Below are 24,426 nucleotides of genomic sequence, written 5' to 3' on the forward strand. Positions count from 1 at the left end.
AACAGTAGCAAATGACACACCAACTTGTTTTGTGAGCTTACTAATTCCCAAGCTCATAGAAACCATTGTAGATCATGTGTGGTCAAGTCCAGGAAATAGACAATCTGCCTCTGGTTTGGTGTACAAAAGATCTCTATTCAACATTGGAAGGTAGTCTTTACTGATATCCTTATCTCTATTTCCACTCCTCACTCTCAGAGTGTTGGGAGAGCCCCATAAGGAGGTTGAGGCTTTGGGTCAACAAGATGGCTGATAAAGGAAGCCTTGAAGAAAATTCTATGAACGACTTTGCTGCCTTTGGCAAGATATATATCCAGTGGGATGGAGTATAATATGATCATGCCTTTCTCCCGACACTATTTAAAAGCTGAATATAATGCTATCTAGGTAAGTTGTCTAACATGCATCCTGACTAAAACCTCAAATATTACTTTAGTCATGATTTCAGATCTTCTAGAACATGTGTCAGCAACCTTAACACTCATAAGAGCCTTGGTGGCACAGCAGACTAAAGCACTGTTAAGTAACACCAGCTGCCTGCAATTACTGCAAGTTCAAATCTCACCAGACAAAAGGTTGACTCAGCCTTCCATCCTTTCGAGGTAGATAAAATGAGGACCCGGGGGCAATAAGCTGACTTTGTATAAAAAAGAACACCGCTTGGGGGGGGGACGCGAAAGCCCTACTAAGCAGGTATATACAAAAGTATGAAGGCTATTGCTTAATGCATTGTAAGCTGCCCTGAGTCTCCGGAAAAGGGCGGCATATAAATCGAACCAATAAATAAACAATAAATAAATAAAAGAGACACAAAGGTCCTAACCAGAAGCCCCATGTTCAATTCTGGAGCCGACCGGAAGTCTGGTTCCCCCTCCATAGTCTCATAGCGCAGCATCCTTTTTTCCTCTGCCAGCCGGAAGTACAGTTTCACCACCACCATCACCATAGAGTCTCCTCCTAGCGCACCATCCTTTTTTCTCTTCCTGTCCTAACCGAAAGCCCTATCAATTGTGGAGCTGACAGGCGACAGGGAGTTGCAGAAGAGGGATGAAAGAGCCATAAGCAGCTCCAGAGCCACAGGTTGCCGACCCCTGTTCTAGAAGAAGTCAGAGAGGGGCTGAATTAAAGAAAATCTGTCCTGTTCCAGTCCACAAGCACACACATGAGATAAGGAGTTACATGTGTTTATTCACACAGCTGACATTCCCCAAGGCCCCTCTGCACATGTAAAGATTTATAAGCAATCCCATTTAAACATTTTTCAAAGTGCCATCTCAATAAAAGCAACCATGGCTCCCCACTAGTTCAAGGCAGTGTAGAGGCAAATGTGGCTCTAGCATATTTGAAGCCAGACTAACACCAGAAGCCAAAAGATGTCCCCAATAAGTTTGATTGTTTAAAATTTTATTTTATTATATAAAATATAAAATATACACAAAAAAGAAAAGAAGAAATTAAGAGCAGGAAAGGGAACAGGAAAAGGGGATGTAGAATACAAGGGGGAAGAGAAAAAGAAAGAAAAGGGGGCATTAACTTTCAACTCTTCCTAGCTCAGTACAAGATAAACACATTCCAGCTTCAAGTTTTTGCTTTTACACATTAATATATAATTAGCCATTTTTATAACACCAAATCTTTCTGATCAACAAAACGAAGATCAAAGTTTCATTTTTTTTCATCACAAGCATAAATTCCAGATGTGATATCCAAATAACATATTTTCCTCTTTAAATAAAGTAATCAAGTTAACCATTCCTACTTTATCTTCCTTGCTATAGAAATAACATGTATTTCTATTTGCACCTACTAATTTTTATAAACTGTGGCCATTTTCATTTACAAAGCTGCTTATATTCTTTCAAATTCTTTGGCCCTCCTTTTTTCCTTCAAAGTACTAAACTTTTTTAAAAACAAAAAAGGCACTTTTTTTTCTTTTAAGTCAAAGCTATATAATACATCTTATTCTTTAACTTTAACATACAGTATTGAACTTAAACTTCAATACTGCATTTAGCTCCCTCCCTACAAACTACCCTTATAGAATAATTATTTTTTTCTGACTTCCGGTTGATGTCCCGGTGGGATCGGACATCCAGAGCAGGTCTCTACACTCCCATGCAGAGTTTGTGGGCTCTGGAGGGAGCCAAAATTGCCCTGTAGGGGTGGTGAAGCAAAGAGGGGCCACAGCAAGAAGAAGAGGCAGCTAAAGATGGCTGCTACAAAGCTGGGACAACCGAAGATGTGCTGGAGAGAAGTGGGTGAACAGTGTTGGAACTGGGGGAGAGGATTTTTCTTTTGCTCTAAATTTAACCCCAAGAAATAATTTAGAGCTATTTGCTCAGAACTATGTGTTAAAGCAATGTCTAAACATTTTGAGGCATTCAGAGGAAATACCTGATCGGAAATGAAGGCACAGGAGAGTAAAAAACAGATTCTGAAATAAATAGAAATTGGACTCCTAACTTTGGAAGACGTGGTACTGGGAAGGCATTTTAAATGCTGGAATTACTTACTTACAAAACTTACAAAACTTATTTTACATTAATAACTGTTGTATATCCAAAATGATGATGGACAATGGACTAGTAAATTGAAATTTAAGTGGAGAGTGTCACCTGCTGACAAAAGGAAAATTTACAATCTGGGAATACCTATATGAAGAACAATGAAAATGCCCATTGGATTACTTCTAGTTACCCTATGACTACTGAGACCCAAATATGAAAATGAGGAAAATATTCAATTAAAGAGACACTTGAATGTTATACTAGAAGACTGAATCTGTAAAAGGGATGTAAAGGGGCTTTTGATAATCTCTGGGACTACTTAAATGGAACTGATTGTTAACCTAGGGGACATAAAAAAAACTGGGACTAAAGCACTCCTTGAAGGGTAATTTAAAGACTGGATAAAAATTGAATCTTTTAAAATAAAATGAAATACTTAAGAAGGAAGAAATGAGTAGAATTGTGAAGGAGATGGACTTACTTTTTTAAAACACAAAAGACATGGAAAAAGGATTTAATAAGATTATGGAAAAAATTGAAAATACCATATGAGGGATGATGAGCAAAGACCAAGATGCCCAGGAAAGGGAGGAGTCAACAGAAGAAATGAAAAAGGAAGAAGATAAAGAGGAGACAATAATGCAAATGATAGTGATTGATGAATTGAAGCGGGGGGAAATATATTAAGAGAGTGGGAAGATACGTTTGAAAGGAAAACAGAGGCTTGGGTAGAAATGTTAGAAATTAGGCAGTGGAAGAGGGTAGTGGTGGGAGGAATACCTAGACTGAACATCCAAAAAGCAAACATAAGAGAAAGATTCAAGAGAGGAATTCAAGAGGCAAGGGGGAAAAAGCATAGCAATTAAAGTATTGAAGCAGGCAAGAGATGATGGATAGATGATTTCTCTTTTTTTGTTGTTCTGAGTTGCTTTTCCTCTTCTCTCTCTTTTTCCTTTTTTTTTTTTTAGGTAGGTGACATGAATAGAAGTTAGACAAGAAAGAAAGAAAAAGTCTTAATATGATAAAAAACTAGAAATAATAATTAATAAAAGTGATATAAATAAGAGAAGGGGGAATATTGGTGTATACATTTTTATTTCATAAAATAAAAGTAATAAGAGAAAATGTGGAATATTGTTCACACATTGATTTGCTATTTTTATAAAAAAATAAAAATAAAAAACTTGAAAAAAAAGAATAATTATTTTTTTCTTTTATAAACATCCTTTTTAACATAGAGTTTTTTTTAAACTGATAGATCATTTTCTTTTACTTTATCATAATACAGGTACTCTCAAATACATTTTAAATAACTTTTGCATACTTTAAGCATTATATATATATATATATATATATGTAAAAAAATACATTTGCAAATTTTGGGTTAAACCTTTTTTTCAGTTGCACATATCAAGCAGAGAAAAATACATCCTGATTCCAGGTAACTCCTTAAATTTAAGTCACTCCTTCCAGCTTATCTTCATGGAGTAAAATCTTTTTCTGCTCTGGAAGTTTCAAAGACTTGTAGTCCTTACTTTTTATCATGAGATCCTCAACCTTGTTAATGTCCTTAAAGAAAAAGTTCCAAATTTGTCTTATTTTCTTGAAGCTCTTTCAATTGTGTTGAGAGGTTTACATTTGAACCAAAGTAGTGAGGGTTTGGGTTTATTTGGGTTTATTTAGATTTATATACTGCCCTTCCCCCGAAGGACTCAGGGAGGTGAACAGCCAAAGATAAAACACATACAATATAAAGTTTAAAAATAATTTAAAACATATTAAACAAATTTGGCCCATACTAATTAAAACACCCCATTTTTAAAAGCAAATTAAAATTAAACAATTAAAAACAATTAATTGTTTTTAAACAATTCTGCAATTACTGTAAGTTCAAATCTCACCAGGCTCAAGGTTGACTCAGCATTCCATCCTTTCTAAGGTAGGTAAAATGAGGACCCAGTTTGTGGGGGCATTAAGCTGACTTTGTATAAATATACAAAAGTATGAAGGCTATTGCTTAACTCATTGTAAGCCACCCTGAGTCTCCGGAGAAGGGTGGCATATAAATAAATAAATAAAAAAAGAGTTAGGCCAGCCCAGCTTGTTGGAATAAAAAAAGTCTTGAGAGTACGGCGGAAAGTGCATAAATCTAGGATCCTCCGTATCTCTGGGGTGAGCTCGTTCCAAAGGGCAGGTGCCCCCACAGAGAAGGCTCTCCCCCTGGGGGCCGCTAGTCGACACTGTTTGACCAACGGCACCCTGAGGAGCCCCTCTCTGTGGGAGCGTCCTGGCTGGTGAGAGGCTACCGGTGGCAGAAGGCGGTCTCGTAGGTACCCAGGTCCTAAGCCATGGAGCGCTCTAAAGGTGGTAACCAATACCTTGAAGCGCACCCAGAAGACCACCGGGAGCCAGTGCAGCTCGCGCAGGAGAGGTGTTACATGGGAGCGCCATGCCGCTCCCATAACCACCCGTGCAGCCGCATTCTGAACCAGTTGGAGCCCCATGTAGAAAGCATTATAGTAATCCAGGTGGGAAGTGACGAGGGCATGAGTGACCATGCATAAGGAGTCCCGATCCAGAAAGGGATGCAACTGGCGGATCAGGCGAACCTGATAGAAAGTCCTCCTGGCCACAGCCGTCAGATGTTTTTCTAAAGACAGCCATGTATCCAGGAGGACATCCAAGTTGCGAGCCCTCTCCGTGGGGGCCAACGACTCGCCCCCAATAGTCAGTGATGGTACCAACTGGCTATATCGGGACGCCGGAAACCACAGCCATTCGGTCTTGGATGGGTTGAGCCTGAGTCTGTTTCTCCCCATCCAGATCCGCACGGCCTCTAGGCACCGGGACATCACTTCAAGGGCATCAATGGGGTGGCCCGGGGTGGAGATGTACAGCTGAGTGTCATCAGCGTACTGGTGGTACTTCACCCCGAAACCACGGATGATCTCACCCAGCGGCTTCACATAAATGTTGAACAGAAGGGGCGAGAGGACTGACCCTTGTGGCACCCCGTACACAAGGCGCCTCGGGGTCGACCTCTGCCCCCCTGCCAACACAGACTGCGACCGGTCAGAGAGAAAGGAGGAGAACCACCGCAACACGGTGCCCCCCACCCCCAACTCTTCTAACTGGTGCAGCATGATACCATGGTCGATGGTATCAAAAGCCGCTGAGACGTCTAATAGGACCAGGACAGAGGAACAACCCCTGTCCCGAGCCCTCCAGAGATCATCAACCAACGCAACCAATGCTGTTTCCATGCTGTACCCAGGTCTGAAACCCGACTGGAATGGATCTAGATAAACCGTTTCATCCAGGTACTGGGGAAGTTGTCGCGCCACCACACTCTCAACAACCTTCGCCACAAAGCGGAGGTTGGAGACTGGACGATAATTTACTAACGCTGCCGGGTCCAGGGAAGGCTTCTTAAGGAGAGGCCTCACCACCGCCTCTTTCAAGGCGGTGGGAAAGTCACTCTCACTCAATGAAGCATTAATAATCCCCTGGAGCCAGCCTCGTGTAACCTCCCAAGAAGCTAGCACCAACCAGGAGGGACACAGGTCCAATAAACATGTGGCCACGCTAAGTCTACCCAGAATCCTGTCCACGTCTTCAGGAGTCACAGGGTCAAACTCCTCCCATATAATATTTTTACATATAACAGTAAAAATGAAAGTTAATATCTGGCTTTTCCAAAACTGCAATACACTCCTCTGCATTTTCATTTTCAGCTACTTGTGAAGTTGGTGCGGCAGTTTGGTAACATTCTCCACGTTTGTATATCAGAAGTACTTTGAGAGGATTTTTTATCCACAGAGAACAACTGATCCACAAAGTGATGTGTTTTATTTAGAGATCTTTCAAATATATCTCTAATACTTCGCTCCACCATCCTGGCTTCCTCTTTTAATCAGAATCAAAAGATTTTAGCCACCCACAGCTGAGAAGATCAAGCTACTAGTTACTACAATAGTAAACTAAAACCACAGATTTAACTTTTATCTTTTTCTGTCAGTTCCCCCCCCCCAATCCTCGGCCCACTTCTTTATTTGGCATGCCTTAGCAGCCTTCTTCCTTGTTCTTTAAAACAAAAAGAAATCCCTAAAATGGTACAGGTCTTCAAAAAGATATAGCAAGCTGTTGCTAGATAGGGCCTCTTTTAAATTGACAAGTTAGAATAATAGTCTTTGAAGGTGATTAAGATAACTTATTGTCGGTTTTTACTTCTCTTCAACCCCTGAACAGATTGCAGCTCCTCCCCTCCCAGCTTTTGGCATGCAGACAGCTTCGGAGTTCAACTCCAAAAGCAATCTGCCGGTTTACAGCTGTATTGAAGGGTTTCGAGGGGAAGTTCTTCAATACACCCAGTCCAAGTGGGTCATAAAAACTGATGGGATATCATTCCGTTCAGTAAAAAGGCAGAAGAGCAACACTCCAGGAAGAAATCCTTCACAGATCTCTCCCTGTGCATGTGTTCAGTTAGCCATGTTCCCTGGAAGTCGATGTCCCCAATAAATTTGAAGGAAAATGAAGGCAACTGCAACTCCTGAGTTCAACACAGAATGAAGGCAAACATGACTTCAAGTTCAAGGCAGGACAAAGGCAAAATGCAACTCCCAACGAATTCCAAGCAAGACAAAGGCTAACAAGAATCTTAATAGATTCAAGACAAAGGAACAAGGATATTTCCAAACATCCACAGCCAATCAGATTAAGGGAGTTGTCTCCAACATTGACCAAGTTCAAAACCCTAGTTAAATAGATACCGACTGGTGCACCTTAGTAAGAGAGGCGAGACCCAAATCCGGATCCATTTCATTCCAACGTATTTTCTCATTTTGTAGCCCTTAAAATCCTATCTGACCTTGATTGCTGAAAATTGACAGAGTAATTCCCATTTTGAGATAGGAAACACATAAAGGGCATAGTTCACAATCTTTTTGTAATAGTTCTTACAAGTGCAATTTCCTGCTAAAGCGTCCGCACATTTCCTAGAAAAATTGAATTCCAGGACTGATAAGTTCTATGTTGGAGTAGAATAATGACTATTCTCAGGTTTTGCCAGGATGTGAAAGATTCACAAAACTCCATCCCAACAATGGTGAGACAGAAGACAACAAAGACAAGAGTAGGTAAAATAAAAGATACACAATATACTGAAAAGGATTACAGGATATTATTGTTCCACTAGATGACAGTATAGTTGCTACATTCTGTACTAGGGAAATTTCTGTTTATGGAAGCTATTTTGTATTAAAAGCAGGAAGAATTTCTGATGCATCAGAATAATCCATCCTGGCATCACAAGGGGTTAGTAAACATTACCCACAAAACCTTTAACAAAATTAACTTGCTTCACATCAGTGGATGAGTGTGTGCAATAAAGATTAAAATCACCCCATATGCTATGCAATCTAAGTTGATGATTGACTTTACATTTAATTGGCATGCAGGCTAAACAAAGGAACTTTAGTCCTTGTATTTATGATCATTGCAGTATCCCCCAGTCATGTGATCGATACTTGGGTACTTAATAGCTGGCTACCAATAAGCAGAGTCAACTGAGAAGCTGGCCTTAAAATGGCAAGTGGCAGTCACATGATGTCTTATTTAACAACCTAAGGGATTTGTTTGACGTCTGTAGGAAAAGTAAGGTCATAACATCACAATCCTGTGATGCTTTGCTTAGTGTTGCCAGTCCCAGCTGTGGTTGCTAATCCTTTTTCGGACAGTATGACAAACCTCAAATTTTAGATGATCTCATGCTGACAGGCTGAATAGATAAAATTTATTTTGATTTTTTTAAAAAAAACCTTCCCCAATCAGTTACCGTATTTTTTGGAGTATAAGATGCACTCTCCTGCCCCTCCCCCGGTGGCGGTGGCGAACAGGCCGCAGCGACAAATGGAAGGTTTGTTCTGGAACGGAAAAGAGCCCTGGTGGCGCAGCAGACTAAAGCACTGTTATTAACACCAGCTGCCTGCAATTACTGCAAATTCAAATCTCACCAGGCTCAAGGTTGACTCAGCCTTCCATCCTTTCTAAGGTAGGTAAAATGAGGACCCAGATTGTGGGGGCAATAAGCTGACTTTGTATAAATATTCAAAAGTATGAAGGCTATTGCTTAACGCATTGTAAGCCGCCCTGAGCCTCCAAAGAAGGGTGGCATATAAATCAATTTTTTTTAAAAAAATGGCTGGGGATGGCGAATGGGCGATGGCGGTGGCGAATGGGCAGTGGTGATTAGACCACAGCAAATGAGCTGCAGCAGTGAATGGGCGGCGGCAAATGGGCTGTGGAAAATGGGTGGCGGCAAACGGGCCAGATGAATACTGGATGGATGCTGGGAGGCAGAGACAGACTTTTTTTCTTGTTTTCCTCCCCAAAAGCTAGGTGCATTTTATAGTCCAAAAAATACAGTATATTTCTTTTCAAGCATGACAAAACTGGCCTATACCTTTTTCATTTCCCTGAGCGGGTCATTCAGAAGGTAACTTCAGCCTTTAAATGATTTCTGGTTTATGTTTTAGACTCAGGATGTAAAAAAAATGGAACATTTTTATTGACAAGGCACCTTCAGTTTCCTTAAAGAGGGTGGTTTTTTGCTCTGTTCAATCAAACTGTAGGATTAAGGAGGAGGATGAATGAACAAGCAGTTCCCTTGTTAAAGATGGCATTGCATAAACATACAGCCACCACCCATTTTCAAACTTACCTAAAGTTGTATTAAGTATCCATTAACACTGAGGAAAAAAACTCAAGTTTAATCCCTTGAGAATATATAAACATGTCTGAGAACTTTACCCTGCAATGGGCCATTTTGTGCATGTGGCCCAGTGGTGGAATTCAATTTTTTTTACTACTGGTTCTGTGGGTGTGGCTTGCTGGGCATGGCAGGGGAAGGATACTGCAAAATCTCCATTCCCACCCCACTCCAGGGGGAAGGATATTACAAAATCTCCATTCCCACCCCACTCTGAGGCCAGCCAGAGGTGGTATTTGCTGAGTCTCCGTGTCAACCTGCAAAGCTTTCAAGTTGCCATGAGCAGGAGGGAGGGAGAACTGATGGAGCTGATTGATTTTCCTAACTGAAACTACATTCCACAGATGCTTTCTTACCACAATCAATAGGAGAGTGTTGGGTTTCACAGCCAGCCAAAGTGATTATTTGGAGAATGTGATTTATGACATGGCCAGGGAGGAGGGGAGAGACAGGGTCATAGGGGAAAATAAATCTATGTGGGATTAGTTCTAACTATATCCGAATATTGCCGAAATGGTGCTCCTATTAAATGACTGTATTTCTTTTGAAGTTTGGCTCGTAGTTCATGAATTAATTAGGGCATCTTTCGGAAACTTCACACTCCGAACTGCTCAAATTTTCCGCTACCAGTTCTCCAGTAAAGTAGGAAAAGCGGGTCCAGCTAGATGATCACTGAAGGGCCCTCTTTGTTCATAGTATTGTAGAAGAGAAATTGTGCTTGCAAATGTATCCAGTTGAAATAAAAGGCAGACACATTCCTTCTTTGATGTAGAACCAGTGAGGAGAGGCCCCTCAGTTGCCCCTCAGTTGTCACAGATAAAGACATTTTGGTGAAATACAGTTGAAGGTTAGAGAGGTCAAGTATGACCACATGTAATATTAACAAGAGATAATTTGAATTTATGCTTCAGTAATTGGCTAAAAGAATTATGACTGTTGGCAAAGAATAAAATGAAAGTGTCAATTAAATATGACAAATGTATATGATCACATAAACTGCTGAGTTAACAGAATCCTTTGTCTAGAAGGGTATAAAAACCATTGTACCTAATTTCTGTCTTTTGTTCAACGCTTCATGTACAGAGCTTTGAACCTATTGCGCAATATACATTGTCTTTGATTAACTCAAAAGTTGTGTTAGTCTTATTAATTCCACAACACCAGAACCTGTCAGAACCTGCTGAATTTCACCCCTGATGTGGCCTCATTTCTGTCTGCAATCAAAATTCTGATCTAGCCAAACCGTGCTTTGCAAGTCCTCTTCCAAGTGGAGCTGAGACGTTGAATTGAGGGCCATGTATCAGGAGATGGGTGATTCCTTTTACAGTCTGGTATGAAGTTGTACAATTTGGCTGATCATTCTATACCCATTAATATAGGAGAAGAGTCATGTAAGATCAACACAATGGATACAGACCCCCTGGCAACTCCATGGCAGCCAATCAATGCCTTGGTCATTGGATAATTCAGTGGCAACATTTTTCGATATTATGAGCCCTGGTGGCCCAGTGGTCAGAATGCAATATTGCAAGCTCTTTGGAGTTCAATCCTGACAGGGCTCAAGATTGATTCAATCTTCCATCCTTCCAAGGTCAGTAAAATGAGGATCCAGTTTGTTGGGGGCAATATGCTGACATTGTAAACCACCCAGAGAGTGCTGTAAAGCACTATGGGGTGATATATAAGTCTAAATTCTATTGTTATTTTTTCCAGGTTTTTAAAACAATGCAGCATCGGCAGCAAGTCCAATATACACTGTAGGAAGTTAGCACCCACCCCTTTTCTAGAGGAGTGAAATACTTTAGGAAATATGAAAAAGGGCAGAATATTATATTTCTCTGGGATAAGCATGTTTTGAAGCAGCTCCCATCTTCCTGCCCTCTGTCAAAGGGCCATTAAGGCCTGGGCCAGTCTATTCTACATAACAAAGATCTGCCTCCTTCAGGCAGAGCCACAGTAGGAATTGCCAAAGATCCAACAAAGATAGGATTAGCCCTCTACACAATAGCAGCAGAAACTCACCACATGTGACCTGGGAAGCACATGTGACCATCAGCCAGCAAGGCCTCCACCCCCTGGGAGTCTGACAACCAATCAGGACACTCTTTTGGGGCCCCAAGAAATGCAGAGCCAGAGAGAGCATAAAAACCCCAGGATTTACTGTATCTGCCCCCTTTTCTGTTCAGGAACTCAAGCCATGTGATCCTGTCTACCATTAAACCATCTTTCCAAGCAGTCTCCATGTCTCCAGTGTCTTTTTCCCCACTTGGAGCAGAACCTAGAAGGATGTTTCTTCCAACAACACATTGCACATTTGTTGAGAGGGAATGAGTTATGGCAGCCTTGCAAAGTAACTCATTATTGTTGTGCCCATTTAGAGGTGTGGGTAGAGTGGAATGTAACCCTCTGAGATATATTCCAGTGTTTTTAGCTACGTTCAGGATATACGGGAATAGTAGTATGTATTTGTGGGAAATGAAGTGATTGGTAGCCCTGTAAATTCATAAGGGCTGCAGGAGATTGTGATAGACCTATGTAGACAATGAAGCAAGCCTACAAGTTTCTTTTCCTCCTGAGTAAGGCCTCTTCCTCTCTTTTGGAGCAGGGCTTGATGCTAAAGCAATACAGATGCAACTGTTCAGCAATTAGTGTACTCTCAATATTGTAATAAAATCTTAATATGAAGATACCTGAGTCTCATGTGCGTTATTTAAAAAGTAGAAAGAAATTCAAAGCTAAATCAGGAGGCATTATATAGCTGAAGGCAGGAAAGTATTAATTACCATATTTTTCGCGGTATAAGACGCACTTTTTTCCTCCCTAAAAGGAGGTGAAAATTTAGCTGCGTCTTATACACCGAATGTAGCCCCGCCCACCCACTGGCTCCCACCCTTTGGCCTCTGCTTCCCAGCAGTTTATCTCCTTGCAGCAAGCAGCAAGAAGAAGCTCGTTTCAGCTTCAGCACAGCCTAATTAGCACAAGTTGATTGTATGTTGGATCGGACTCCTGACTCTCCGCTGTTTTGCTCTCCGCTGTTTTGCGTGGGCCTCTGCTGCTTGCTGTAAGGAGGAAAATTGCTGGGAGCAGATTTTTTTTTTCCTTGTGCTAATCAAGCTATGCTGAAAATAAAAGTAAAGCAGGCTATTTGCTGTTTGCTGCAAGGAGGCAAAATTGCTGGGAGGCAGAGGCATATTTCTTTTTCTTGTTTTCCTCACCAAAAAAGGTAGGTACGTCTTATAGTCTGGAGCGTCTTATACAAAGGTGAGTTTCAGCAGGTTCTGACCAGTTTTGGAGAATCAGTAGCAGAAATTTTGAGTAGTTCGGAGAACCGGTAGTTAAAATTCTGATTGGCCCCGCCCCCATCTATTCTCTGCCTCTCAAGTCCCAGCTGATCGGGAGGAAATGAGGATTTTGCAGTAACCTTCTCCTGGAGTGGGGTGGGAATGGAGATTTTACAGTATCCTTTCCTTGCCAGGCCCACCAAGCCACGCCCACGGAATTGGTAATAAAAATTTTGAAACCCACCACTGGTCTTATACACCGAAAAATACGGTAATTAATTACATTTATACCCTGCATTCTCTCCTGTTGGAAGAAATGTCCTTCTGGGTTCAGTTCCAAGTGGGGAGAAAGACACTGGAAACATGGTGGCTGTTTGGAAAGAAGGTTTTTTAATGGTGGACAGGATCACATGGCTTCCTGAGCTGAGCAGAAAAGGGCAGAGATGCTGAGAAGCGCCTTGGTTTTATGCCCTCTCTGGGCCCCACCCTAGAGTTTCCTGTTCCTGTATAAGCAATGCATCCTGATTGGTTGTCAGACTCCCAGGGGACGGGGATCTTAGCTAACTTTGTAAGCTTTCTGTCTCCCAGGCTTGGTTGGAGCCTCACTGGCTGATGTAATCTTCTCAGGTGCCATGTGGTGAGATCTGTTGCTAGATGGGTAGAGGACTAATCCTATCTTTGTTGTGTAGAATGGACTGCTCAGGCGTGAATGGCCCATTAACAAAGGTGGGGGGCTGAGTTTCTGCCTCTCTTTTTGGGGAAATATTCTGCCCTTTTAATATTTCCTAAAATATTTCATTTTTCTAGGAGAAGGGTGGGTGCTAACTTCCTGCACTCCAAAATGACCTCAATGTAGATAAGGATGCCTTAATCTGCCTTTTCAATATTCAGGATTTTCTTTTTTAAAAAACAACAACAACTGGATTAGGCGTTGATTTGTTTGTCTGGTTCATTATATTAAACCCTATTTTAGGACAATCAGGTGTTGTTGTTTTTTTTAATTTCAGTTTGAGTATTTGAGTTGACTCCCCCAAAAAAGAGAAGAATTAATAATTTCTCAACATCAAGTTATCTCTCCAGGTCAACTTGCTGAGAAATACCAGAAACTATATACATATTTTTTTTGCATGTTTAAAAATTAAAAGTGTGACTAAACGCAAAATATGAAGCAATATAAATGTAAAATAATGTAAAAGTTAAATTGTGTTAGCTGATGAAAGCAACAATTTATCAACAATATGAAAATAAGCAGTTTTAAACACTGGCAACCCTACTGCTCGCCTTTAGCAATAGTACTTAGATTTATATACCGCTTCACAGTGTTTTACAGCCTTCTCTAAGTGATTTACAGTGCCAGCAAACTACCCCCAACAATATGGATCCTCATTTTACCGATTTGGGAAGGATGGAAGGCTGAGTCAACCTTGAGCGGGACAGAATCGAATTGAATTATCTTTACATAATGTTTGCATAAGGGCTCCCAGATGAAGGGGGAAATTTGAATTAATTAACCAAGTTAACATGGCAAAGGTGAAAAAGTCAGATAAATTCCACTCTTATTAATACAGGCCATCTGTGAGACCAGAGAAATGTCACGTTTGCAAGGTAACCCATAGGGAGCAAAGTCACATATTAGCTCCCATTAACAAAGGCATACATTAACCGAGGTATAGGTAACCACAAAGCTATCGCAGGAAACTTAGCTAGCTTTATAAGAAAACTATGAACCAGTGATAGGAAATAAGTTACTTAGAATAGCAACAAGGGGAGGGCACCAAAGCTATCAATATGTAACCAGTCATAATCTGACAAATGTATATTAACCATATATAAAAGAATTGTTTTCCTTGCATCTTGAACCTTGTACTGTTGAGGTATAAAAGTATCTGTACCATAACTCTTCGGGGCTCAGACTTGCAAGTACAAAACTGCTTCTGAACCTTGCACAATAAACTGTCTCTGGCTGACCCAGGAATGTTGTTCAGTCTCATCATTCCATAACAAAGTGAACTAAGTCTCTTTTTGAGTACAGAAAATCCTGGATTTAATCTCTGCTCAGGACAGATCTGACTGGGAAAGAGTTCGATTTGATTCCCCGGAATGCTGTTGCTCTTAATGAAAACAGGCATTAGAATGGTGTGTTTACTTATCAAGCAAATGCAAATGTTGCTGATACAGTAGAACAAACAGGAATAGGCAATGCAAAAAGCAGGAGCAATAAAAGGAGAGAATGGGTTAGTTGTGTTGTGGAAAAATTGAGACTGAACAACATTCCTGGGTCAGCCAGAGTCAGTTTATTGCGCAGTTTCAGAACCAGATTTGTATCTGCAATTCTGAACAAAGAAAGAGCTCTGATAGACAGTTTATATATGTTTCCAAGACAAAGGGTTTGGTGAGCTCATGCATTTTCCATATATGGTTAACATACACTTGTTATATGATAATTGACATACTTCCTAATTACTAAACCATTACTAAATCATTATTTTCTATTTTATAAGATTATCTTCAGCGGCTTCAGGTGGCTCCGCGAACGCCGAACAGACGCTCCTGTAGGAGCTCCAGCCCCGCGATCTGTATAGCCGCTAGAACAGCGAAAACCAGCTGTCTAGCGGCTAAAAAATTTCCCCTGGCAAAAAGGGGGAGAGAAGAGCAGAAGAGTCTGGCTGGAGCTCCCCTAGACCCCCAGGTTTTTTTTCTTTTTAAGCCTGGGGTTTGCAGGGTGAGAGCTCCCTGAAAGCCCTTCGTTAGCTCCGGATCCAGGGTGAGTCTGCCTTTTGCAGACCGAGGCAAAGCGACCACACCAGCAATGCAATTTTAAGTTTTATAAGACATCATGACTTTGGATGCTGGTAGAGCAAAATCAGGAGAACGACAAAAAGCAAGTATTGAGCTTTAAGTCCGTTTAAAAAAAGGGGGAAATGGCGCCTGAGGGCGTGAAAATGAAACTTACCAGTGAAAGGGCTTTTTAACGTTTGCAACATTGTTAACAACTACCGGATTACACATTAAGAAAAAGATTTAAAGTGGAAGTGGAAAGCAAAAGACTATGGAATTGATTTCAACTAATTTACATTTTTAAATCGTGTGAATAATTGGACTTTGAAAAAAAAAGAAAATGGCTGGTACTTTTAAAAGTACCTTTCTGGATCGGGACGCCTTGCGCACGGTCACTCATGCCCTAGTCATCTCCCGTATGGACTACTGTAATGCTCTCTACATGGGGCTCCCCTTGAAAAGCACCTGGAGGCTCCAACTGGTCCAGAATGTAGCCGCGTGGGTGATTATGGGCACAGCTCGTTACGCCCATGTAACACCTCTCCTACGCGAGCTGCACTGGCTCCCGGTGGTCTTCTGGGTGCGATTCAAGGTGTTAGTTATCACCTTTAAAGCGCTCCATGACTTAGGACCTGGGTACCTACGAGACCGTCTTTTGCCACCAATAGCCTCCCACCGACCAGTTCGTTCTCACAGGGAGGGACTACTCAGGGTACCGTCAGTCAAATTATGCCGACTGGCGACTCCCAGTGGGAGGGCCTTCTCTGTGAGGGCTCCAACCCTTTGGAATGAACTGCCCCCGGAGATACGGAATATTCCTGATCTCCGTGCTTTCCGCCGTGCCCTCAAGACCCTGATGTTCCAACAGGCGGGGCTAAACATATGAACATGTGAATGAATTTTTTAAATGTTATCTAATTCTGGGTTTTATTTAATTGACCAAACTAAGTAATAATTTTAATTAGCAATTTTATGATGTTTGTGTGTCTATATTTTTCTTGACTGTACACCGTCTTGAGTCCTATGGGAGAAAGGCGGTATAGAAATATAATAAATAAATAAATAAAAGTGCTGAAAGACTATTATTACACACACCAGCAAATACACCAATAAGAGTTATAATACATGAAATTTTTGAGTCACAAACCACTGCTTTACTGGAAAGTCTTAAAGGTTTTTTTGATGAAAGGTCTCAGGAAGAGGAAACTGTTTTGACTCAAAACATGGAGACAAAGGAGAATACAGTATCATTTCAAGGCTTGTTAGACAGTAGTGAGCTGTTGGAAGAAGATGGGGCAGAAATCCAGTTTAATGTGACTTTGGATAAAAAGGATGCTTTCCAGACCAAGAGGGGAAAGCAAAGGAATTTGGAAGAGTTTAATCAGGAGGACTTGAGAGAGATTTATGGGGGTTTCAAATTAAATGAAATAACTTTAAGAAGACAAAAACTTTCAAAGAGACATCAACCTCAAATCCAAAATTTAAAATTTTCAAAAATAAAAGCAGGAGAAGGAGCAATGCTGAAGAAGAAAGAATTATCGAAGAAAAAGGACTGGAAAAAATACAGAAAGAAGGGAAGAACTGAAGATTAATTTTTTGGGGGAAGGATTTTGGCAATAGGTTGAGAAGCTTAATTAAATTTGTATTTTTAAAGTTTATTTTAAGATAATAATATAAAGGAAGTGTGTTATTACAATTGGTTTTGGATATAAAAATGATAGCTTTTTAAGAGTTATCGAGGTAAAAATGATAGCTTTTTAAGAGTTATCGAGGTATTAAAATGGCTAATTAAAAATTTGAGGGATACCTTTCTGAAGGGCTTGAAATTTATATTTTGAGAAATGACTTAATGTCTTATTGATGTATTAAGAGATTTTTAAAATGTTTAACATAAGATTATAGTATTTTAAGAAGGTATATGAGATAAAATGTTTAAAGTTTTAAAATGTTTAATTTTATGAAGGATTAAAGAGGATAAATGTGTAATTTAGAACTTTATTAGGGAGCAATGTTGATTGAGGAAGAAGGACTGGAGGAAAAATATAGAAATGGTTAACCAAAAATTTAAGGGATAGTTTCCTGAAGGTTTTGAAATTTATATTTTGAGAAATGAATTAAGAAGATCTTATTGATGCATTAAGAGGTTTTTAAAATGTTTAATATAAGATTATACTATTTTAAAAGGTATAGGTGATAAAATGTTTAAAGTTTTAAAATGTTTAATTTAGAATTTTTAATGCTGAATAGTTAGAAATTGATAATTGGTTTATGAAGAAATAAAGTGGATAAATGTTTAATTTAGAATCTTATTAGGGAGCAATGTTGAAAAAGAAAGGTGTTTGAGGGATGAAAATGAAACTTATCAGTGTTTGTTAATGCTTGTAATATTGTTAAAGTTATTGGATTACATACCAAGAAAAAGGCTTTTATATTCAGGAAGAAAGAATTTAACCCAATTGATTTTGAGAATTTACAAAAAGGAGGTTGATGAACTTGTAAAAGAGGAGTTAAAGAGTGTGAGGGAGTTTTTAACTTTGTAGTAGGTTAGTATATTTTAGCTTTTGCTTGTTAAATGTTATACCCTGTTTTTGCTCTGGGAAGTCGGGGTGGGGAGGGTTGGGTTGGGATAAAATTGTTGAGATAAAGGTACAAATATAAAAGTAAATGTGGGGAAAATGTTACAACAAATGAAATGATAATATCAAGATATGATAAATATTGGAGGAGTAAGAGGAAAAAAGATGTATTCAGATGATACACTGATTGATTGATTATATATTGTATGTATGCTTCTTTATAAAATAAAAACTTTTCAATAAAAAAAAAAGATTATCTTCAGCTATACAACCTTCCTTAGTTCTTAATTACTTTATCTTTAACTAGACAACCTTCCTTAGTTCTGCTAGACAACCTTCCTTAGTTCTGTAATTACTAATACGGGAGATTTATTGCTGTCCTTAGGTAATAATTAACTCTTTGTAACATACATGTCTTTGTGTCTTTGACAGTGAGGCTCCTCAAATGCTTTCCATACGGCTGTCCTTCCGTGACAGCTAGGCCTCATCAGAAGATATATTACCAATAATGGGATTTAGCTGATTTTTAATATAATCTCAAAGCACTTTTCTCCCTTATAATAATATGAATAGAGAGTGTCCTTTAATTGACCCTTTCTCCCTTATAATAAAGTGAATAAAGAGTGTCCTTTAGGGTTCATGTAACTGACTCTGTATGATTCCTACTTTATTCACTTTATTCCCATTCACCTTATTCCCATTATTATTTTATTCACTTTAGTTGCATTAGCAACAATTGTTTTATTGGACTCCATGAAGAAGAAAACAGGTAAAATAAATCCTTAGAAGAAATCTTTCACTTTAAATTTAAAAAAACGGCTTCAGAAACTTGATTTTGACTTGGTGCCTAATATATGTCAAGGAACTCTGTGAAAACAAGTCACACAAAGGAAATCAGGGAGCGAGAAGGAGAAGAAGTTTCTTGCATGATGTCATTTTGCCATTTGCACAAATAGCATGCAAAAGGGGGGAAGGGATAACACTCGGGGCTTTTCAGAATCAAACAACTCTTTTGTATTGTAAGGAAGACTCACCAAACTTGCTTAAAGACAGCTATGTTTTCTTGGCACAGAAAGAAAAAAAAATGCCAATTGAACATTTCTGAGCTGCTTTTTTATACTTCAAAATTCATGAAAGCCAGGAATTGGGATGAATGCTAACCAAGTTTACAGCTAATTGGAGTTGTAAATCAAAGATCTCCTATCCTCCTTGCTTAAAACTGACAGATTCCAATGTGAATTCATTTGATCTTCTTGCATCACATTTTCTTCTTGAGTTGTTTTGATGTCTGAAAATAACCTTGATGCAATTTGGTGGGGCTACTCTGGAAATTGCTGCTGGCTGCCACTTGTTGCAAATACCTCTTGCCCTTATTACCACTATATTTATTATATGTTAGTCAGGGTGAAATGTAAAATTGTTACTACCAGTTCTGTGCGCGTGGTTTGGTGGTGGTGGTGGTAATGTGACTGGGTGGGCATGGCCAACTTTTTAAAAAAAAAACTTTTCAAAGCATTTTTTCTAATGCTTTGAAAAGCCTCTGCCGATCAGGCAACTCAGCTGGGTTCGTCAGAGACTTTTCAAAGCATTTTTTTTACCACCTCTTTGGCCAAGAGGTTGCAGAAAAAAATGCTTTGAAAAGCCTCTGACTAGCCCAGCTGATCATCAGAGGCTTTTTTTTTTTACTTTCAAAAGCATTTTTTTGTGGGAAGAGGTTGTAGAAAAAATGCTTTTAAAAGTAAAAAAAAAAAAAGCTTCTGATGATCCTGCGGCTCAGCTGGGCATGGTGGGGGGCGGGCAGGAATTTTTGCTACCGGTTCGGGCGATCCGGTCCGAACTGGGAGCATTTCACCCCTGATGTTAGTGCCTTTCTTGCTATCCAGCTTGCTTGCTTGCTTTTTTCTGGATTCATCTGGGCATTAGCAAAAAACCCAGAGCAATAGCAAACCAAGTGCACTTTTGTTGCAGGAATAATGAGACTCAGACCTCAGAATCAAAAGGAGTTGTATTTATTTGTGCAAAAGGTTCAGAGCAATATAGCCGTAGCAACATCTGAACCCCCTCTTATGGAAAAACAAGCACTTATATACTTTTCAAAAGTAGCAAAACATGGAAATATAGCATCTCAGCATTGATTGGTTATATTATTGATAGCTCCGTTGGTCTGTTAAAGAAGCTAAATATCTTGCTCCCCCTTCATACAGAATGAGGTCACAGGTGTCTTGCAGGAAGTACCTAAGTTTCCAGCAGTTCGTGGATACCTTAATGCTTGAATAACTGTGAACTTGAGGGTTGACATTGTCAGATGTAAATGCCTTATTCCCTAATGTGTAAATAATGTATATATGGGATATCAGGGGTTAACTTATTCTTTGACTCTTAATGTATTCATAATTCACCACTCCCACTCTTGGCTCCACCCTTTGTATATATAAGGAGCCACCTTCACCATTTTCTTTGCTTCTATCTGTGAATATTCAGTGAATATAGAATGCCTATTATAATTAAAGAGAAATATATTTAAACCTCTAACTCTCATTATTATTATTGAGTCTGATCCTAAAAATATTGCAACAAGCTGGTAGCAGAGGATGGTTAATTGACTCAATAAATACCTAAAAATGTCTAAGAAAGATAGGCCCAACACCAGGGCCTACAGCAAAGAAATAGAAACTGAACAAGAAATAATCAACGAATCCACAAACGCGATTTCGAGAGAATCCGAAGAATACACCACTGAAGAAGAAGAATTAATAAATGAAAATGATGGCCAGGAGGAAATCGAAATAGAAAATAACGAACTCAGGTCAGAGATATTGAAGTTATTAAAAAGCCAGAAGAATGATGAAAGCCTCATCGCGAACCTCCAAGAAATGCTGAAGAACAGCGGAGCAGCGAGAGAGAAAAACATCGCTAAAGAGAAACCCAAAGACCAAAAAACTGTGAGTGATATGACTACAGAGAAAGTCGTTATGAAAAAGAAAAAATGTGATCCCGCGCGAAATTTTGAATGGCAGCCATCTTGGTTTCAACAAGCCTCCAAAGTGAGCGAAGCAGAGCCAATCAAAATGCTCAGTTCAAAATTTCTGGCGCGAAAAACGTTATCAGACAACGAAAGTGAAAAGGAGGATTCAAACTCTTCGGAAGAGCCAGAATCAGAAAATGAAGACGACTTAACGAAATCCCAAGTAAAGTCAGCAATGAAGACGCTTTTTGCTGCATTTGGGCCAAAATTAAAAATTTCCAAAGCGCCAACGAAGAAGCAAGCGAACAAGCCGATACTTCAAGACCTGCACGCTCCCATCCTGACTTCAAGAACGACGATGCCCGAGCCCAGAGATCCATGTCGATTCCGCCCTACACCGCAGACCGAAGCAAGTGCCAACGCACCCAAAAGAAAGAGAAGAACAGTCGCCGCCATCAGAACTCCTAAGACCGAGCCAGAGACCGACTCGTCTGAAGAGGAGCGGAGCGAGCGAGCTACAATGGAGAGAACCTTCCACGACGACGTCAAAGAAGAAATGAACAACGCGCATGTGCGAAACTACGTAGACGGTCCGGAAAGACTTGAACTGGCCAGAGAACCGCGCAGACTCGTTGCGAGCATCCCCATGCCGTTTTGCAATTTCCTACACTTGCGAGACCACGGACTACCTCAGGTTGTAAGTAATGGACAAAATAATGTGGGTAACTTACCCAGTGACTTCCCAAAACTTAGGGTTGATGGCATTAATTTACAAGAATGGTATCAACAGCTCCAGGTTGTCTTTATGAAAGAAAATTTACTATTTTTTATCACTAGTCCCCCAAGAAGACCTTGGACTTTAAAAATAGATTGTTTACACCATAAGGCATTTTTCTTAATAATATCTAGCGTGTCTCCTGCAATGTATCATAGCATCAAACCAAATCTAACTGTTTCAGAAATAATTCAATGCATGTTTAATTTGTTTCACAGCGATAGTGTAGCTACCACCACAAGAATGTCTAAGGACTTCTTTTCTTCCAGAGTAAAACCAGGGGTTTCCATAAGTGAGCATTTAATATCTTTAAACAAAATAAGAGCTGAGCTGCATTTGAGGGGGGAAGTGATTTCAGATCAAACAATGAAAAGTGTTATTATCAACTCACTTGATTCATCATGGGATAGTTTTATGTCACACTTAGACACCATCAATCTAGGATATTTATCAATAGAAAGTCTGTCTAACAAATTGATAGCAGAAGACAATTCAAGAAAAAATCGTTATAGCAATCACACAGAACACAAATCTTTTAGGAAGGTAGCTTTCCAAGAAAAATATAATGAAACTTTTAAATGCCACAATTGTGGGTCCAGGGAACACAATAGAAGAGATTGTCCCAAAATTTCAAAGGAAAGACATAGGTCAGAATATAGGAATAAATACAATTATAGACAGTCTTCCACAGATAGACATAAATATAGAAGCCCACCAAATTACAGAGAAAGTAGAGGGGGCAGAGAAAATTCAAAAGAGAGAAAATCTGGTTCACTGAATGGACTAAATAAACAAGACAGCACTAAAACGCAACAAAATGAGAACAATAATTGGCTTATTGATTCTGGGGCAACTAATCACACCACTAATAACAAAAATATATTGTCTTCATTTACAGAAGATAAGTTTGTAATAAAGGTAGCTAATCAAGAAAAAGTTCAAGTATTAGGCAGAGGGAATGTGACCTTGCCTGGTCTAGGAAAAATAGAGGGGGTATTGTTAATACCAGAAATACCTCATAACATACTAAGTGCCATAAAACTAAGCAGAGATTCTGACATCAATATAGTTTTCTCAAAGGGAAAAGCAACTTTAGAGAAGAATAAAACAAATGTAGGCACTGTGATGATTAAAGGAGGCCTACCCTATCTGATAACAAAAGAAAGATGGTTACATAACATTGATTCAAATATGGAAGATTGTATTGAGGCAGATGATGAAAATATTAGTAACAGTGACAATGATGAATGTAAAATATCTCATGATCACACAGATACACACAATGAGAAGAAACCAAAAATAGGTAAACCAATTCATGACGAGTGTGCTCATATCTTACATAGGAAGTTAGGACATGCAAGTTTTCCTGTAGTACAAAAAATGACTGAACACGCAGAAGGTGTCAAAATAAAAAATTGTGAAAATTATTTGGAATGCTCAGTATGTAAATCTACTAAACTAAAAACTAGTCCCAGGCCAAAAAAATCCACCAGATCAACTAACAAAATTTTTGACTTAGTACACATGGACTTAGTTGGCCCATTAACTCCATCAATCACTTATAGAAAACGTTACTTCCTAACAATAGTAGACGATTACAGTCGCTATGGTTTTGTTTACACATTAAAACACAAAGATGAAACCTTTCAAAAATTTAAGGAATTTTACAAACGCATAGAAACACAACATAATATCAGAATAAAACAAATTATGACAGATAGGGGATGTGAATTCATGTCTAAAGAATTCTCCCAATGGTTAAAGGATAGAGGAATGCTACATTACACGTCTAGTCCATTTTCTGCGTTCCAGAACGGGATTGTAGAGAGAAAGAATTCCACATTACAAACCATGATTAGGTGCACATTAGAGGATGCTGGTTTAGGCAAACAATTTTGGTCAGAAGCCCTACATTATTCAAATTACACTCAAAATAGAACCTGGTCCAGTATTGTGAATAAGACACCATATGAGGTGATGTATAATAGGAAACCAAAATTAGCACACATGCACATATTTGGGGTCACTGCAGACGTACACATACCTAAACAGTTGAGAAGAAAGGGAGAAAACGTATCCAGAAGACTAAGATTTATGGGATATGAAACTGGCACCAAAGGGTACAGATTCATTGATAATAATAATAAATTTATAGTTTCCAGAACAGCTGTGTTCCATGAACAGGCCAACTGGTCTAAATTACATCTTAATGAAATATTTCCAAATAAATGCAAAGATACCAAATCTCGTGAGGAAGGGACAATAGAAAATCAAAATGTCAACAAAAATAAAAACAAAACCAAAACATGGACAAATAGTCAACACAAAATAAAGACAGACACATTAACAAAAAAGGAAGCAAGATATTTGCATGACTACCATAGCAAACCAGAAAGAGCTATTAGGAACAACAGAAATCAAATACCAAATAAATACAGAGATTACATAATGCATATGGATGGTGAACAAATAACACCTAATACATATGAGGAAGTATTAAAACTCCCTCGTGAAGAAAAGGAAAAATGGGAACTAGCTATGAAAAAAGAGATGGAAAGTTTGCAAGGATTAAATGTATTCACACCTGCGATTGCACCTAAAGATAAAACAATTATTGGTACCAGGTGGATTTATAAAATTAAGAACCTAGAAGGAGGCAATACCTTATACAAAGCTAGATTGGTTGCACAAGGTTATGCACAAAAATATCCGGAGGACTATACTGACACATACTCCCCCACAGTAAGAACAGAGAGTGTTAAAACAGCTCTAGTAGTA

The sequence above is a fragment of the Pantherophis guttatus genome, chromosome 7 (assembly GCF_059756535.1).
Source record: "Pantherophis guttatus breed Tessera chromosome 7, ASM5975653v1, whole genome shotgun sequence".
NCBI classification, from domain to species: domain Eukaryota; kingdom Metazoa; phylum Chordata; class Lepidosauria; order Squamata; family Colubridae; genus Pantherophis; species Pantherophis guttatus.